Source organism: Meriones unguiculatus, chromosome 4 (genome assembly GCF_030254825.1).
Source record: "Meriones unguiculatus strain TT.TT164.6M chromosome 4, Bangor_MerUng_6.1, whole genome shotgun sequence".
NCBI lineage: Eukaryota > Metazoa > Chordata > Mammalia > Rodentia > Muridae > Meriones > Meriones unguiculatus.
Genome location: NC_083352.1, coordinates 130,998,250 through 131,015,968, shown reverse-complemented (window position 1 = coordinate 131,015,968; position 17,719 = coordinate 130,998,250). Strand labels below are relative to the sequence as shown.

The 17,719-nt window shown below is 46.4% G+C and overlaps 1 pseudogene; it reads right to left on the bottom strand.

Annotated features, from left to right (window-relative positions):
* Positions 1–337: 337 nt before the first annotated feature.
* Positions 338–14,160, bottom strand: LOC110553980 (ganglioside-induced differentiation-associated protein 1-like 1; annotated as a pseudogene).
* Positions 14,161–17,719: the final 3,559 nt, after the last annotated feature.

Below are 17,719 nucleotides of genomic sequence, written 5' to 3'. Positions count from 1 at the left end.
GAAAGAATGAATAGGCGTGTGTGTGTCCATTCAACAGGTCACAGGGAGCCAGAAAACACACCTGGACCCAAACATGGACCTCTCTGGGTTAGCACCCTTGGGCCTTCGAACGAGTATCCAGAAATCTCTAGTTACTGTAGAAAAATCTAAGTCTACCTTCAGGCCTTCAGGGATGGCTGAGTTCAGAAAGTTAGTACTGTGCTTAATTAAAAAAAAAAAAAACTTTTCCGAGGCCTGAATCCGGGTTTTATGAAACCTAGGCCAAGCAGTGAAGTGCTGAATGTAGTCAGTATTCTTGGATTTAAGACTGAAATACAGAATCTGCGTTTCATCACCTTCAAGCACATAGACGGGGAGTTTGGGTGAGCCGTTTCTTTGGGGGAGGGGCTTTCTGCCGCATGTCCAGCACTAGACAGGGGCGCTGCTGGCAGCCTTTAACAGCAGCTGCCTTGTGGGATGGGTGTGCGCTGGGATAAGGCTCGTGTGGCTTTATCTCCCACGGGTGTCGCAGGCACCTGGGAGGTGTACACAGGAGCTTGGTGTTTGTCGGGCTCAGTGAGGAAATCAGGCTGAGAGCCATAAAGTTCGGGTTAACTAGGCTTCATCTCAGCACCACAGTTGGAAACCCCATTTGGAAATAGCAAATGTATGAAAGCTTCCTTCGAGTAATTGTTAATAAGAATTTGCTACAGAGAAGATGCAGTGAGGGGTGAGCTGCTGACAACATACAGCTGCCTTGCGCCTTCCCCGAGGGGTCCTCTGTGCTCCTTTAGAAACCCATTGAAAAAACCTGGCCTCAATAAGCGCCCTAGACCTACGCCCAGTTCTGAGCCCCAAACTTTTGTTGTTGTGTTTCTTAGAGTTTCTTTGTGTAGCCCTGGTTGTCCCGGACTCACTCTGTAGACCAGCCTGGCCTCAGACTCACAGAGATCCACCTGCCTCTGCCTCTGCCTTTAATCCCACCTGTTCTGGGATTAAAGGTGCGCACTGCCACCACCTGGCCAAGCCCCAAACTTTTTAATGCTGTATTTATTTGGGAAATGTTCCTGTCTGACCCAAGGACTGGGACTTTCATAAAGAATTTTCATATTGGAAAGGTTCTTTCCCACAAAGTTCCTCAAAGTAGCATCAGCTCTGAGGCCTCAAATGATTCTTCTCTGGGAGGGAGCAGTTCTCAGAACTTACAAATAAACAGTCACCCGAAAAAGTACTCCAGTGTGTTTTGAACTGAGCCAAAATAGCAGTGGACTTGAAAGAAAGAAAGAAAGAAAGAAAGAAAGAAAGAAAGGTGTAGCTAAGCGTGGTGGTGTAATTCCAACCGTAGGCCCACCGTTTCAAGTTTACATGGGCCACACTGGAAAGACGGTCTCAAGAAGAAACAAACCCCACAGAACCAGCCAACCAGCCAAATGGTTAGATCGTGGTTCTCTCACTGAGAACCATTGGCTTTCCCCAGGCATTTGAGTTAGTACACAGCCAGTCTCATCAAGGAAGTGTTCCTTGTGTGAGCACCATGAATGAGGTCCAAAGACATTCTCATGGGGTTAGCTCTGAGACAGAGCCTTGAGAAAGGCCAGTGTGCACCCAGTTATAGCCGGAGTCTGGAGGTGACGCCCCTGCAAATGTCAAGGGTGCACAGTTGGAGAGTGAGACACACCTCACATGGAACTCAGAAGCACTTTCTTGAGGGCACACCTGCTTCTTCCTACACATCTCTGAGCAGATCAGAAAGCAGAAGGCAGAAATCATTCTCAGGAGGCTCCTAGGCCCCAGAGGCCAAGCAGGGTACCAGCTCCCCCTTATTTCCTGCAAAGAAAAAGAAAGAGCAGTCTAGCACAACACAGGTTGTCTTTGTGAACCATTTGACGGCAGGTGCCAAGCCTTCAAAAAGTAAAAATTCGTGCTTGGTTAAGGGTGAGCTCAGATCGGAGCAGGGACGGAAGGGTATGGAGGTTGGTGCTGGAAACGAACAATCCCTCAGCTTTGGTGACTTTGCATAATGCTGCAAGCACACATCAGCCCACTGAAACTGTAAACACGACATGGGTGGACCCTGTGGGGCATGGACTTCATCTCGGCAAGGCTTAAAAGGACAACCTCTCTTTTCTTCATCTGGGCTAGGAGGAGGGAGGAGTGGAAAAGAAACTGCGGGAGCATAGTGATTCTGAGTGTAGCTTTCCATCATCCCACCTTTATTCTGACAATTGTCGAAACAAAGTTTCACAATGCCGCCCAGGGTGGCCCCAGTCCCCCTGCCCTCCTAGTTCACTTACTGCAAATGCTCTCCAGCACACAGGAAGCTGAAAGACCAGCAGGATGGGCCCCTGTCTCCCTTTCCCTTGGAGTCAGCCTTCGTTAATGTTTTGCATAGACACCATCCTTAGCACACCTTATCTTTGCTGAACTATTTAGCGTTAAAGTTGCAACCATCCCGATATCTCCCCCACCGGATACACCAGCGTGTCTTTCCCAGGAATCTTCTTCAAGAGAGCCACAGCAGTATTACCACACTTCAGAACATCAACAGTATCAGTGCCGTAATATTGTCTGATGCTCATTTCCTACTTACGGTGCTTACATTTCACTGAAAACAAAATCCATTTTTATAACAGTTCAGGTTTTTTTTTCAGATGTAGGACTTATTCCAGGTTTGTGTACTGTATTTCCTGGTGCTGGGCATTGAACCCAGGGCCTCATACACGTTAAACGCACCTCTACCTCAGAGCTACGTTTAGCCCCTGTATTTGGGCTTTTGTCTTTAAGTTGGTAATAGGGTTGGACCATAGGATCTTGTGATACTCAACCAATGCTTACCTCTGAGCATTACCAACCCAAAAGCTTTGTTAATGTCTTTATTATTATTGTTATTTCACACACCAGGCCCAGCCCCGGCTCTAGATGTATTTTGTTTTTTCTCTTGAGGTACCAGTAGGCAAAGTAACCCATCCCACCCAAGGAGCCCATAAGGAAGGACGTCCCAAAGAATGATGGCCGTTTCCGCTTGACCAGTTGAAACACATTGGGGATGGCAGCTGACAGCAGGGTGGTGTGGGTGTCGCCCAGGACTTTCTGGAAGGCAGACCATCTCTGCACCCTCTCAAAGAAGGACTGCAGGTTGGGCCGGCTGCCATCTACCCAGTATTTCTTGGACAGCCGCAACAGCGCCACAGCTGGCGCTTCTGCCCCTCACGCTTCTTCTCCAGCTCCACTTCAGTCTGGTCCAGCACCTTAGCCAACTCCCCGAGGATCTTCTTCAGGTAGCTCCCATCCTCAAGCTCCAGGATCTTGGCCATAAGCTGCTTCTGTTTAGAACAAGGGCTCGGAGAGCCGTGGTTCCTCCTCAGGTTCCAGCTTCATGAGGTCTGTTGTGGCATTGGCTAAAGGTCTTTGGAACTCGGTGGTGTGTGTAGGCGTCCATGGGCAGTGCATCCCGCAGCTCCCGGTGCTGCAGACTCGGGCATGCTGTGGGCGGTCTGCCTCGCGCATCAAGGCCACCACATGCTCTCCTACGAAGGTGTGTTCCACGTGGTCAACGATCTGGTCGTAGTCACTGAGAATGTTGTCTTGGTGGATAATGATGGGCACCTCCTCACCCAGGTGAGCCTCATGAACCAGGGCTGCTTATGCCCACTCTGAGGCAGGCTCACAACCCCCTCTTCACAGGCTATGCCCTTCTCTGTGATCACCAGCCGAACCTTCTGTGAGGTGAAGGACTGCACCCAGTGTTACAGAACCAGGCTCTCCTTGGGCTGATGGGTGGGGCTGGCTGCCTTGGGTGAGTGTGTGTGTGTGGTGGTGGTGGTGGTGGGGGCTCCACAGGCTTGGCTGCATCGCTCTCCAGCATGGAGATGGGCCACTGGCTGTAGTTGTTGGGGGTCAGGTTGTTGGGGGTCGCCGTGACAGCCCACAGTCCGAGGAGGGTCTTTATTCTTTTTAAGTACTTTGCATTATTTCTTTGCCACCTACTCTTCCTTCTACCCTCCCTCTTGTCATGGACTTTGGAGAACCCAGGGCATTGCTAGACCCTATATTCTGGTTTTGTCAGACTGCGTTTCCTGTTGTGTTTTCCTTGCTACCCGACCTCTGCACAGCCGCAAGCTGAGCGTCAGTCCCAGAGCGTGAATACAAGCGTGGGCCGTGGATGAAGTAAGGATGCCTCAGGTGGGCCGCCGAGCTGTCTTGTAAGGAGGCCAACCACTCCCATCAATGACTGGCTCAGCCCACCTGAGTCAGTGAGTGCTGAGTAATTTGATTGAGTGTATGTCGCCCTGGTGTTGGTTGAGTGTTCTTAGCCACCGTGTAGATGCTCTGTAATTACCAGCTGCTTTCACACTGTAGTTTTCAGCATTCACTGGCTGAACTGGGTTGTTCTTTCTTACCCTGTGTCTGCTTTTCTGTCTCCACTACTGTTTCCCTACCTCTCCCTACCCTTCACCCCCTCACATCTCTCCTCCATCCTACCTCTTATAAAAGTCCCTCTGTGTAGCCCAGGCTGGCCTTGAACTACTGCTTAGCCTCCTTCATGCTGTGATCACAGGCCTGTGCCACCATGTCAAGCTACTCCCTCCCTTCCTCCTTCCATTCTTCCCTCCCTCCCTCTCTCTCCTTCCCTCCCTCCCTCCCTTTCTCTCCTTCCTTTCCCTTCCTTCCCTCCCTCCCTCCCTTTCTCTCCTTCCTCTTCCTTCCTTCCTTCCTTCCTTCCTTCCTTCCTTCCTTCCTTCCTTCCTTCCTTCCTTCCTTCCTTCTCGTTTGTTTTTTGAGACAGTGTTTCTCTATGTAGACCAGACTTTTGTCAAACTCACAGAGCTCTACCTGGCCCTGTCTCCTGAGTGCTGGGATTAAAGACATGTAGCACCACACCTGGCCATCTCCTGTTTCCTTCTTAAATTTTGTTTTCTCCTGTAGTTTTCTTTCTCTTCCATCATTTTTTTTTTTAATGGCAGTGAGGGACACTGTCTCAACTGCTAGCATTCAGGACTAAAGAAAGGACTGCTCCATGAGACCTTTTTTTTTTTCTAGTAAAAGGATGTATGCAGTGGAAGATGTGAAGTTTAAAACAGAAAGTCACATGGTTTCCAGTGCCATTGGTTTCCAGGAGAATCGCAGCTGAAACCGTGTGCACGTAGGCACATGTTCTACCGCTGAGCTACACCCCAGCCCTGGAGACATTGCATATGTGATATTTGCATGTTAAAGGCCAGTCTTAGTCTTTGGTTTCTGGTCAGAGGCTTTTGTCTGGGTGACGTAGTTTTTTAACAGACAAGAGGTCACAGGGGAGGGGTGGGGGTGAGTTAGCTGCTCTAGGCACAGGGTAGTCTAGAGGTCTGTCTGGAGTCTTATAACTGAGTTCGCTACAGGTTCTCTGCTGACCTGCCTCACTTCATGACTCACACATCTTTTTCACTCCTCTGTCCTTTGTTCTTGTGGCAGTGGGGTGAGGGTGGGTGGGAACTGAAAAATCTTCCCCACCGAGGGAGATCTTACCAAAGAAAGGCATATTGCTCGGCGTTGATAACTCAAGAGAAACAAGCAGCCTATGTTTCCTTGGAAGGCATCTGGCCACGCTCGCATCATTGGAAGTAAAACACAGATAGGCGTGGAGAGCAAGTACAATCGGCATTCCGGTAATACTCATCTATGTACAGTCCCTGGTCCCTTTACGTGTTAGGGGTGAGGGGATGAAGGTAAATAATTATTCTTCATTGTACTTCACCCTGAGAGCCTCCCACAGGTGACAGGCAATCCTTTGCTGAATTGCAAGTTAGTTCTCGAGCCCCCTAGGGTTTTCCTGGTTAAGTTATATTTATCTGACCCTAGTAAGTTTAGCTCTTTGAGTGATCTTTTTTGGGGTGAGTATCATGGCTGATATCACAATAAAGGAAATGATAAGGTCTGAGCAATTACAGCATCAGAGGAAGAAAAAAATTACCTTTGGGCCCAATCACAAAATTGTCATCTAGATCATGGTTGTCAAATTGTAGCTGGTGCTGCTGCTGCTGTTGAGGGAAAAAACCCTCATCATAAATCTCAGTGATTCTTTGACAGTTTTCAATTTCAATGGGAAGCATCATGGGAGAGAATTTGATAAAGGACTTGGCAATGAAGAAAGGTTTCTTCTCCCGCTCCTGTCTCTTGTCATTTTAGAGATCACCAGAAAATTTGTAAATCTTGTTGAGTTAAGACTTTAAATTGTTTGGACTGTTTTTCCTTTGTTGCTGGGTGTTGATACTGCAACTTTGTGCATGCTCTACCAGTGAGCCACACTCCTGGAGAAGAAAAAGAATGGAAATCATCACATCAAGCAAATAGGCCAAGTTCAGAAAAAGAAAATCACATATTTTTTCCCCATATGTGAAGATGCCTAATGCTGACTTCTGTTCCCCAACCCCCAACCCCGAAAGTTAAAAGTAGAACTTCAAGAGGGGAAGAAAAGCTTTAAGGGAGAGTTGGGGGATAAGACTGGGCGTGGGTATGGGTGTGGAATATATGTGTTACGAAAGCAGGGGCGTTACAAGGCGGAGGTGAAGGGGACTGATGAGGGGGGAGGTGAATGGGGTGGGAGATGTGGAACAAAAAGAACAAATTGTGACAATATATATGAAAATACTACAACAGAACTTATTTTATGTGCCAAAAAAAATAACAATAGCAAGAAGAGCAAGTGAAATAGAAGAGGGAGAGAGTAGAAGAGAAGCGTGGCCTATGCAGTGTGCCCTGGAATGGGATTGTGGGAACGCTGCCCCCTCTCCCTCCTCTTTTTTACCTCACAGCCATGAAGTGAGCAGCTGACATCCATTTCCAACGTGGGCATCCAGCATCCCGCCCAGCAATTCTCACTGAATTAATAAAAGATTTTAGGCTTACTAATAATTTCCAGGAAATATTGAGATTCAATTGAGATCCGAATATTGAGATTAAAATGCTTCTGTCTTCATCTTCATAGGCTCGTGGCTTTCAGGAGCTCATGGCATACCAAGCAAGGGCTCATTACAGTAATCCTCTTAACATCAGTTGGACCTGAGTTACAAGTGTCATTACTCTCGTCTTGTGGGAGGAAAACCTGAGAGACAGAATAGGAAGGTCTATTGTCTAACTCCACAAAGAGGGGCAGAAGGGGCCTCACTGTCCCTTTATGGGCCGTTTATTCTGGAGAGGTCTATATTTGTCTAGATCGTTCCCCAAAGCAGTCCTTTTTTATTTTGGCATCCCCAGTCGCTGTTTGTGTATGCTGGCTGGTGTCTGGCCCAGGCACAGTTCTGGCTGAATTGAGAAGAAAAACGACAGAACTTCCATTATAATGCAGTGTTTATTATTGGATCAATATGATCGATGGCCACCTGTCAGATCTGTAACATTATCTGGGAACCAGCAGATGGAGCTGTTACAGATAGCATTCAGAGGTTTGTTTATTCTCCAGAGCACGTGTTTCCATCCTGGGGCAAATACCACTTCATTGTCAGAGCCCTGGAGTTGTTTGCAGCCAGATGTTGAACACACCTCTTCTCTCAGCCCAAGTCTATGGAATCAAAAGGTCATTTGGGTGCAGGGCCGTGGTTTTCACATGAAAGCAGTCTTGTGACAGTCACCAACTTCCCACAGGCCCCTATGGCAAGAACAGACAATTCCTATGTACAAGAGCATGAGATACATACACCATTGTTCCAGAAGTGGTTACATATGGTGTGCTGGGGGATGGGGCTTGGGGATGACAGCTACAAGAAAGTCACCGATGACTCATGTTCTAAGTCCTAAGTGCTCGCTGGAGTCCCGCCAGGACTGATCATGCTTTGGGTGTCTCTTCCCCTATGGTCTTTGGAGGAAATAAACTTTTCTGTTTAGATATTTTCAGACTTAGATGGAAATAGATGGAAGTAAGGTATTTTGAAGAAAGATGACTTTGTTCTTGTGTAAAATCCCACATGGGTAACATTGGACCTACAATTAAACACATAATGTATATACGTTCATACACATTGAATATAGAGCATATTATCTATATATGATAGAATTATAGTACACATGCTATATGATACATTTCCTTCCCTCTCTGTCTTCCTTCCTTCCCTCCTTTCTTCCTCTTTCTCTCTCTTCCTGCTCCCACTCTTGGTATAGAATCCACGCCCTTGCTAACCTACCACTGAACGGTCCCCAGCCCTCAAATGTTTTCTTTCATTTGTCAGTATATTGTGAAGATCTTTGTGTAGTTTGTATCTTTTGGTCCCACTCTTTCTTTCATTCCTCCCCTTAATGCATCAGGAAATTTCTTTCTTTTTTTCTTTTAATTAATTGTTTTTTGTTTGTTTGTTTGAGACAAGGTTTCCTATGTAGCCCTGATTATCCTGGAAATCACTATGCAGACTGGGCTGACCTTGAACTCGAAAAGCTCCACCTGCCTCTGCCTCCTGAGGCTTGGCATTAAAGGTGTGTGTCACCATCCCTGGCTTATAAAATGTCTTAACTCCTGATAACAGACATTAAGTTGTTCACAAAAGTTTTCCCCAATAAATACTGTACTAGAAAAGTACCAGGAAAGTTCCAATTCTGAACTCTTAGGAGAGTTCTTATTTATGAGTTTCTCAGAAGAGCTCCAGGGTTAAAAGCCTTTGCTTAGCATTTTTACACACACCAAAAATATTGAGCTTTCGGGTTTATCCACTGCTGGTCAGCCATGCACTTTGAAAGGGATCTTCAAAGAGGTGAGCCAGCAAATCTCACAGAGTCCCAAAGTCTCTTCACAGCCTTTGAAAGAGCTCCCTCCAACAGCCATCAGCCCCTGTCTTGGTGCCTGCACCAGCGTTTGGGGACCACAGACATCTGCACAAGAGGAAGGCTGACCTCTCCCTGCTTACTGCCCATTTTGCCACTGTCCTACAAAGCCAGCCCCACTGTATTTTAACAAGGGAGACTTTTATTGGTATTAGTAAGCCCTTTGTCGAAGTTTTTCTCAAAAGAACAGGATCGTGTGTGTGTGTGTGTGTGTGTGTGTGTGTGTGTGTGTGTTGGTAGACACAGACCCCTCAGGGTTGAGCTCAGGTGAGTGAGTGGTAGGAGGGAATTTAAGCTTAGATGAGGCAAGAGCAGGCCTGGATCATGTAGGCTCCATGGTATAAGAAACAGCCCTGGACCTGAAGGAGTCAAGCTTATTTGAAAGAAGGGAGTCTGCAAATTGGTACTGAATGACTAAGCAAGCAGGGCACAAAGCACAGAAGAGAAATCTCAAGAGACAGCACAAGTGACCGTGCCAGGAGCGGAGTGATGGTGAGTGACCTGACATCTGTTTCGTCTCTTTGCTGAGTTCATGGATTCTCTGCTCAGATGCTCTCTGGAGTCACTGATGGCCAGACTCAGTCTTCCAATAGCTTGTTTGAAGTGTGCCGTGTGCCTGTGTGTCCCCACTGAGGCGCCTTCTGATGCAATGCCGAGGATCTGACCCAGGTTCTCACACCTGTAAGGCAGATGCCCCACCACTAAACTAACCCACAGGCCCTCCTGCAGGGTAATTTTAATGCATCATTTGTTAATTTGGACCCTTACATGACGGTAGCCCCCAAACACACAAAAGAAACTGCTTATTGCTGAGTGGATGCTTGATGGCAGCTTTCCCTACCAGGGACCACGTGTTTAACCTTTCAGGGATGTGTGCAGATGCAGCATATCAACAGCTATGCCCCAAGCCAGGCACCGGTGGCCCTTCCTGTACACGTTAAAATGTTGAGAACGTTAGTGATGGGAGCCGTACCTACCAGGTAGAGGGAGTAACGTGAGTGGCCAAGGGAATTTAGGCCCTGCTGGAGGCTGCCTCAGGCTTGCTAGTCACATAGACCAGCGTGTTTATGGCCACATGCTTTGTATTCTGGCTTTCATTCTTATGTCCACGTGGAAGACACAATTACTGACACACCCATCTTGGCCATTATAACCTGAGGTGTGTGTTCTAGGATCTCATCTTCTCCCACTGCAGTCATCTGCTGGTCCAGACAGGCGTCAGGTGGAAAAAACCTGCTTGAGACCTTCGGGGATCTGCTGGCTTCCAAACGGTTTCTCAAGCTGCTTGCAAGTTCACGATCTTCTTCATGAAGGCTTGGCTTTCTGCAAGGAGGACTTATGCCTCAAGGCCGTATGTTTTAGGGGTGAACGCCATCTCTGAATTCTTCTGCTCTTTTATCCATGTGCAGACAAAAACCACTGTCAGGCCTGAACCCAGGTACCTCGGGTGGGAATGGTGCTTGTTTCAGGCATGGACACCAATGGACCTGTTCTAAAATGGGATGCAATGCCTCAGCAACACCAGGCAGAAGGTCTGGGGTTGTGGGCTGGTAGGTAAAGTGAGAATGAAGACTGGATTCAGATCTCCAGCTCCCATGTGAAAGCTGGCCATGGTGCTCTATAATCCCTGCAGGCCAGCCAGCCCTGTGCTCTGGGTTCAGCGACAACAGGTGACTAAGACCTCTGATGTCAGCCTCTGATGCACACACACACACACACACACACACACACACACACAGAGAGAGAGAGAGAGAGAGAGAGAGAGAGAGAGAGAGAGAGAGCGAGAGAGCGAGAGAGAGAGAGAGCGCACCAGGCAGGAAGCCTCATTGTTCTATTTCTCAGAAGGCACTGTTCCAATGAAGCCAAATGTGAACTGGGGCACCAGTCTTTTACATGCACCTGAACACTGAGCGGGGACCAGAGGACACACACCTGGGTGGCACAGATGGTGGCCTGGGGACTATTTTACAACCTGGCTGAATGGCACATGCCACTGTCGGGGATGGCCTGTGGACGCCTGTAGTCACCATTTTGGCGGGGTCCAGAGTAGTCCCTCTTCCAGGAGAAAGCAAGGACTCAGATTTTTCTGGAAGAAGCGATCCACATAATGACCTTCAGTGAATGAGTTCCAGGGCAGGCGGCAGCTGCAGTGTCTGGGCTTCCTGTGAGGAGTTTCCTGAAGGATCACAGCTGCCTACCTGGATTTTCACTTCCTGTTGCTTATAGCAGTCATGAAGAGCACCCTTTTCCCCCCAAGTTGGCATTTCTAAAGTATGACTACAATGTAGAATTATTTGGATGAACTGCAGCTGATTGACAGGCACATAAGCCCGTGTGTGAGAACTTGGGAGGCTCCTGGTGGTTGTATTAATTCTTAACATGCAAAGACAGCCACATGTTGGAAGCTAATACTCCAGCAAGGCTGAAATCTGTTATTATTTCAGAGTATTAGCTGTTGGGTGTAGAATAACTTAACCGTAATGACACATGGAGAAATCAGTCTGACACAGAGCCAGTATGCATTTTCTTGAAGATGAACGGGCTGATGGTTGCAGAGATGTTTTAACAGAAGGAATAAGCAAATTTTGAAAGTAAATGAATCAGAAACTGATATGCAAGTAATATGTTTGTAGTACACGAACGATGCTGGGTTAGCCCGCGATTATTGCCGTTTTGTTCTAGAAACGCATATTATGGTCTCTCGCTCTGTTCGCCTTTAGCCCACATGTCCCAAAGCTGCGGATTTAATGTATTTTGAGACTTGTTAGTCACTAGCAAGCAACTGAATTTTTTTTTCTGAAAAGACGTTCAATTTAGTATTATTAGACAAGGTAATGTGAGAATTTTTTCTTTAAATTTTTTTTTCTTGCTGTGAGAAGTTGAAGATGGAGAGAAAAAAGATTGCACTGCCATTTTAGCGACCGAAAAAGAAAATGTCTTCCTCTCAGGTCCCCTGCTCTTTTCTGAGTGCTGAGGTTGGGCCTCCGGCCTCCACCATGCTAGGAAGGCGCTCTGCTGAGGGCTACACTCTGCTGTTGCCTGCTCTTCCTCAGAGCATAATCCGCGCCTAATTAGAAGACAATCAAATGCTCACTGGAAGTAATTAAGATACTGTGGTGAAGGCACCTCTGTGATACTAGCCCAGAGAGATATCAACCAGCGACAGTTTGATCTGTGCAGCTTTAGCATTTTATTTTATTTTTTTAATAATTTATTTTATTCTTTGTGCATGGGCATGAAGGTTGTGAGCTGCCATGTGGGTGCTAGGGAGTTGAGCCCAGGTCCTTTGGAAGAGCAGGCAGTGCTCTTAACCACTGAGCCATCTCTCCAGCCCCAGCTTTAGCATTTTAAATGCACAGGTATAAATGAACATAAACAAAACAAACAGGGTTATTTCCTAGTATTGCACCGTAGGCCGCTTTTCCGTCTGACTGTCTTTCGAATGCCTTTCCCTGGAAGGAAATACAGCCCTAGCGTTGCAAGTGCTCTCCATAGCCCGCTTCCCCGTCCCCTACAGTCAGGTGTTTCGTTGGTTTTGGATTTTACAGTCAACATTGCAGGCTTTATTCCTTACTTTGTGCATGTATCAATGTCGAGTTTAAAATTATATTCTGAACACAAATGACTGAAAATTCTGTTGTTGTTTTCAAGTTTTAAAAAACATTTTAAGTAACAGATTTACGTTTTAGGGTATAGGCTGCTCTGATTGTCTGTACTGGGGTCATCCCTATTAGGACTGGCTTCCTTCCATCACCGCAGTGGTGGTGGGTTATACAAGAAACTTTTATTCTCCTGCTTTAGTTGTCTCTGAGGCTCACTGCCTCCTTCTGCTAACCGAGGCCTACTGCTGGAAGCTTCTACCCTCCATACAATCTATCCTAGGCCTAGAATGTTTTCAGCCTCTGAGCCTTACTGCTTAATAAGCCCACCCTTTCTTGTTCTTTCTGAACTCTCGCTGGCTGGTTCAACTCAGCTGTTCAGGCTCAAATTCCTCTCCCAGCTAACTTAAAAAAAATCTATTCATAAATTATATTTTCCAAAAACAAGAGTTTGTTTTTGTTTGGTTGGATTTTTAAAGAAAATAAAAAGTGCTGGGTGTAATAATGACACATCCCTTTAATCCCAGAACTCAGGAGGCAGAGGCAGCCTGGTCTACAAAGCAAGTTTCAGGACAGCCAGAGCTACAAAGAAACAGTGTCTGAAAAAACAAACAAACAAACAAACAAACAAACAAACAAACACCAAACCAAACCAAAAAAAGAAAACCACATAAAACATTCTGAAAGGCACCAGGATTCTTCTGCTTCCAGACCACTGCTAGGCTGGAGGGAGAGAACAGTCTTCTGGGACAGAAGTCAAACTTGTATTGCCCATTCTCCAAAGCAACAATAATAAGGTGCCATTCTGGCAAAGTTTATTCCCCCTGCCCGCCCCCAGCATCACAGCTGCCTATTAGAACGGCTGAAGCAGGTCACACGGGTCAGCATAATATAGCTGCATCATATATGGCCATTATGCAACTATAGGAAGCTACTGAGCAGGCCAGACCCAAACAAAAGAGACTGAGGTTATCAAGGGAAGAGTTACTTCCTTGTGTGATCTCCGCTCCAGTAACCCAAATAAACAGACTATCCTAGTAAAAGGAAAATATTACATCACTGCAAATTTCGCCTTAGCGAGACAGTCAGTACAGAAATGTTGCCTGGCGCCATGATACAACGGCCTGACCATGTTTGCCCACAGTTCACATCCTCGTGGGCACACAAACCTTTGTGATTGTGCGAGCATAGCACAGTGAAGCAGAACGCTGAGCTGAGACCTAACATCCACAGCCGGATGCTTTTCCACAGCCGGATGCTTTTCCACCGTGCGGCTTAAGAGGGAAGCGCTGTCTGTCTGAGGGACCTTACATAACCAATCAATAACTTAGGGACGCGCAGTCTCCGCCGGTTTCCAGTGTGCACGGGCCGGCTGCAAGCAGCACCGTTAGGGAGCCTCCCCATGTCCACTTCCTTCTGTAACTGCTGAACCATTTTTTTTTTCCTCCCTCCAGCTGCTTTCCTTTGCTTGTAAGAGGAGGAGCCCGGATGAGATGGATGTTCTTGACCTCTCTGGTGTCTTTGTTTTTCATCAACCTGTTCATTACAAATTTAGCCTGGCATTTCTGTTTGATCTCTTCAACTCTCTTCATTCCATCAACGGTTTATTCCATAGCTCTCCCTGGCCTTTCATAGGTTCATTTCTATGTTGTTCTGTCCACCACGAGCTCTTTGCCAGCAGCCTTCTACCTGCTTTAGTCCACCTGACCTTGTGTGGGTTATGCTTCTTCTTGGAGTTTTCAGGACTCTTGGGTCTGCAGAATCGGAACACCTTGCAGTCATTGCAGATGAACATCGTGCTGAGGCCAGGGCAGATCGGCCGGGGACAGACAGAACACTTCTCAGTCCTCACTTTGATCCCTGGAGGGGATCCACCTTCCAGACTCCCTTCCCAGCTAACTCATTCAATCTAGCTTTTCTTTCAGTCTCTGAATTGTCTGCTTGGCCTCAAACTAGCTCCAGCAATCTTTTCTGCATTGCTTCTCGCTTCTTTTCATTCTCTTGGGTGGTTCTGTCTTCATCTGTGTGTCTACCTTGCTCTCTCTTCAACCTGCCTCTGTATATCTGTCCTGTACATCTCTCTTCAAACTGCCTCTTCTCTCTGCATTGCCCATTAAGTAGCTTCCCTTTCCTTTCTCATCTTGTGAGACTTGGGCATATCCTATTCTGTCAAATCTCTTTTTCTGATTTTCACCTTTTCTGCCACTCATTTTGACATCTTTTTCAAACATGGGTGCTTCTTTCTACAGATTAACTTTCCCTTCATTGTTTGGGATTAAAGGCATGTACCGACATACCTCGACCTAAGCTTTTCTTTACCTGAAACTTGCTCTATACCAGGCTGACCTTGAACTCAGGTCTGCTTGACTCTGTCTCCTGGATTAAAGGTTTATTTGTATTCCAGCCAGATCACACAGACCTAGAAGGTCATTGGATATGATCTTTTGCAAGAATAGCCAGGTTCTGAATTAAAATTCCTCTACAGCTTCCCTCTTTCTAAGCTTATTGTGTAGCAAGTCTCAGGCTGAACACTTTTTAGGCCTAGTTTAGATTGTACGAAGGCTAGAAGCTTCCAGGACTAGGCCTAGGTTAGCAGACAGAGGCAGTAAGCCTCTGAGACAATTGAAATAGGTAAATAAAAGTTACTTTTACATAGAGCAATCAACGTGGTTGCTAAGAAAACCCAATATAACTGAAAAAGCAAGCCCACAAACATTGCAGAAGCAGAGGAAATCTGAAAGAAATGTCACAGAGGCCAGGAGACATCTGACAGAGAGTTCAGGGAAGAAATTTGCCTGGGGTCATCTCCAGAGAAAGATTCAGTTTTTTGAGTTTGTCTGGATGACCAGAAAGACTTGGGAGACCTCGGCACAGTGGGATCCATGAGCCCAGAGCAAGGAACAACTGAGTCACAGTAAGCCACCCCTAGAGGCAGTCTTAATCATATAGACATACTTTTCCAGCATTAAAAATGGGAAACTCCATTTCAGATCCCTTGAGAACAAAGGTCGGAGTTGAGAGGATAAAAACAATCATTGTAGTACTCATTGTAATTGTGACTACCAGAGCAAACCCCTCTCTACTGTCATTTGGAACCTTTATATTTCTCCTCTCAAAAAAGGTTGAAAAAAATAGCATTACAATAAGAAAAATTATTTATGATAATACAAAGGCTTGAGAGACAAGAGACAAAGGAACTAAGAGAAAAGAAAATGCTTAGTTGTGAACCTATGGTACCTAATGAAATTGAGGATCAAGATAGAAAGCCCATTGATAAGAGGTAGAAACCTGGATCCAGCACTGGAGCTTAGCTCACTGGCGTGAAGTAGGCATGGAATGAGAATGCCTAAATGTCTAGATTATGTGTGGATTCATAAAGATCTAATTGCACCTTGATAAACAGAGAGGGGGGTTAAGATTAGCTAAAAGATGCTGGATTATAAAGCAGGTGCGGTGGCACATGCCTTTAATCCCAGCACTCAGGGAGGCAAATGCTGTAAGACAGGCTAATGGCTGTGAATTCAAGGCCAGCCTGGTCTACAAAGTGAGTCCAGGACAGCCAAATCTACATAGAAAAATCTATCTCAAAAAACCAAGAGAGAGAGAGAGAGAGACTTCCAAATGAAAGGTATGACTCAAGGAAGAGATGCAGAAAGACAACAATGCAGAAGACACAGAAAGCAGATCCCCCTGCATGGAGACAGTTAACAAACCAGCTGAGGAGGGACAGAGAGTTCATCAGGGTATACCTGAAAACCTTGATGCTGAAATGGACTGTTGCTGAAGGACAGATGATCAGGGCAGCAATTGTGGAGGATCAGTCCCATCAATGATTGAGTGTATCTTTATGAGGACATTTGGACTGTTAAGTTTGTGGGACTGATAATTATTTCTATTGTAAAGTTAAACTGTCTACAATTTTTAGCTTAAACAGAAGGGGGGAAGTTGTTAAGGACTTTTAATTCAGAACCTGGCTGTTCTAGCATCCAAAGACCTTTTTGGTTTGTGTGATCCCACTGGAATACAAACAAGCCTTTAATCCAGGAGATAGAGTCAAGCATTCTAGGCTGGGCTGGTAGAGGGCAAGTTTCAGGTAAGGAAAAGCTTGGGTCCAGGTGTGGTGGTACGAGCCTTTAATCCCAAACAGGGAAGATAAATTTAATTTGTAGAAGGAAATACCCATGTTTGAAAGCAGTGTCTAATTGAGAGGCAAAAAAAAAGTGATGAATCTGAGAAAGATTTGACAGAATAACCTATGCCCAACTCTCATGAGAGAGAGAGGGAAGGGAAGCTACTTAAGGAAATGGGGAGAGGGAGCGGAGGCAGTTTTACTGGGATGGCAATAAAGAAGCAGGTTGTAGAGAGAGAGAGAGCTCAGGTGAAGACCGGATGAGCCAGAGAATGAGAAAGAGCCAGAGAAGATTGCTGGAATTAGTTTCAGGCCAAGCAGAGAGATTCAGTGGTCGAGAGAGAAGCCAGATTGAGTAAGTCAGCTGGGAGAATTTTGAGCCCAAACAGTGGAGTTGAACCAGCCATCCCAGAACTCAGTAAGAACAAGAAAGGGTGTACTTATTCAGCAGTAAATCTCAGAGGCTGAAGACATTTCAGTCCTAGTTTAGACTGTACGGAGGCTAAAAGCCTCCAGGACTAGGTGTAGGTTAGCAGACAGAGGCAATAAGCCTCTGAGACACCATTTTGAATAGGAGAAAAGAAGTTGCTTTTACGGTAGGCAGAATTGTATGTCCCCCAATGTCCTAACCTCCCAGTGCACAGAGGTGTATGACCCTCCTGTGACTGTGAGGAGGATTATAAACTTCTGGGGATGTGACTCCTATAATTCATTTCCCAATTGTCTAACCCTGAGGTCATCCTTGGGAGATTATCTGCTTGGGTCTGACCTACTCACACCATACCAGTGACAAGGGACCTCAGTGACAAGGGAAATACTCTGGAGAGGGTCAGGAGGGGGCAGGTGGCCGTGTGGAGAACTGCCTGAGTCCATGTTGCCAGGAGCTTCCTGGAGGAGCTGAGGCCTCCATGGAAGGCCCTGGTTAGAGGCTTCAGTCCTACAACCACAAGGAATGAATCCTGCCAACAGCTAGTAGTCCAGAAGACCATGCGCTCCAGGGGAATGCCATTCTGTGTTGACCCTAGGCAGAGGGTCCCACTCACTTTCACCAGGATTGTCTGTCTCATTCATTCACTTACTGACCTGTTCATTCTTTCACCAATCAGTCAGCAGTAGAAACTGACAGCATGCCGAGCAGAGGCAGCTTGCTCTGGGCTTGCTTCTTTTTTGTCCCCAAGCAATGGACCCTGGTGCCCTGTGTACCAGAAATAAAGCAGGTCAGCCT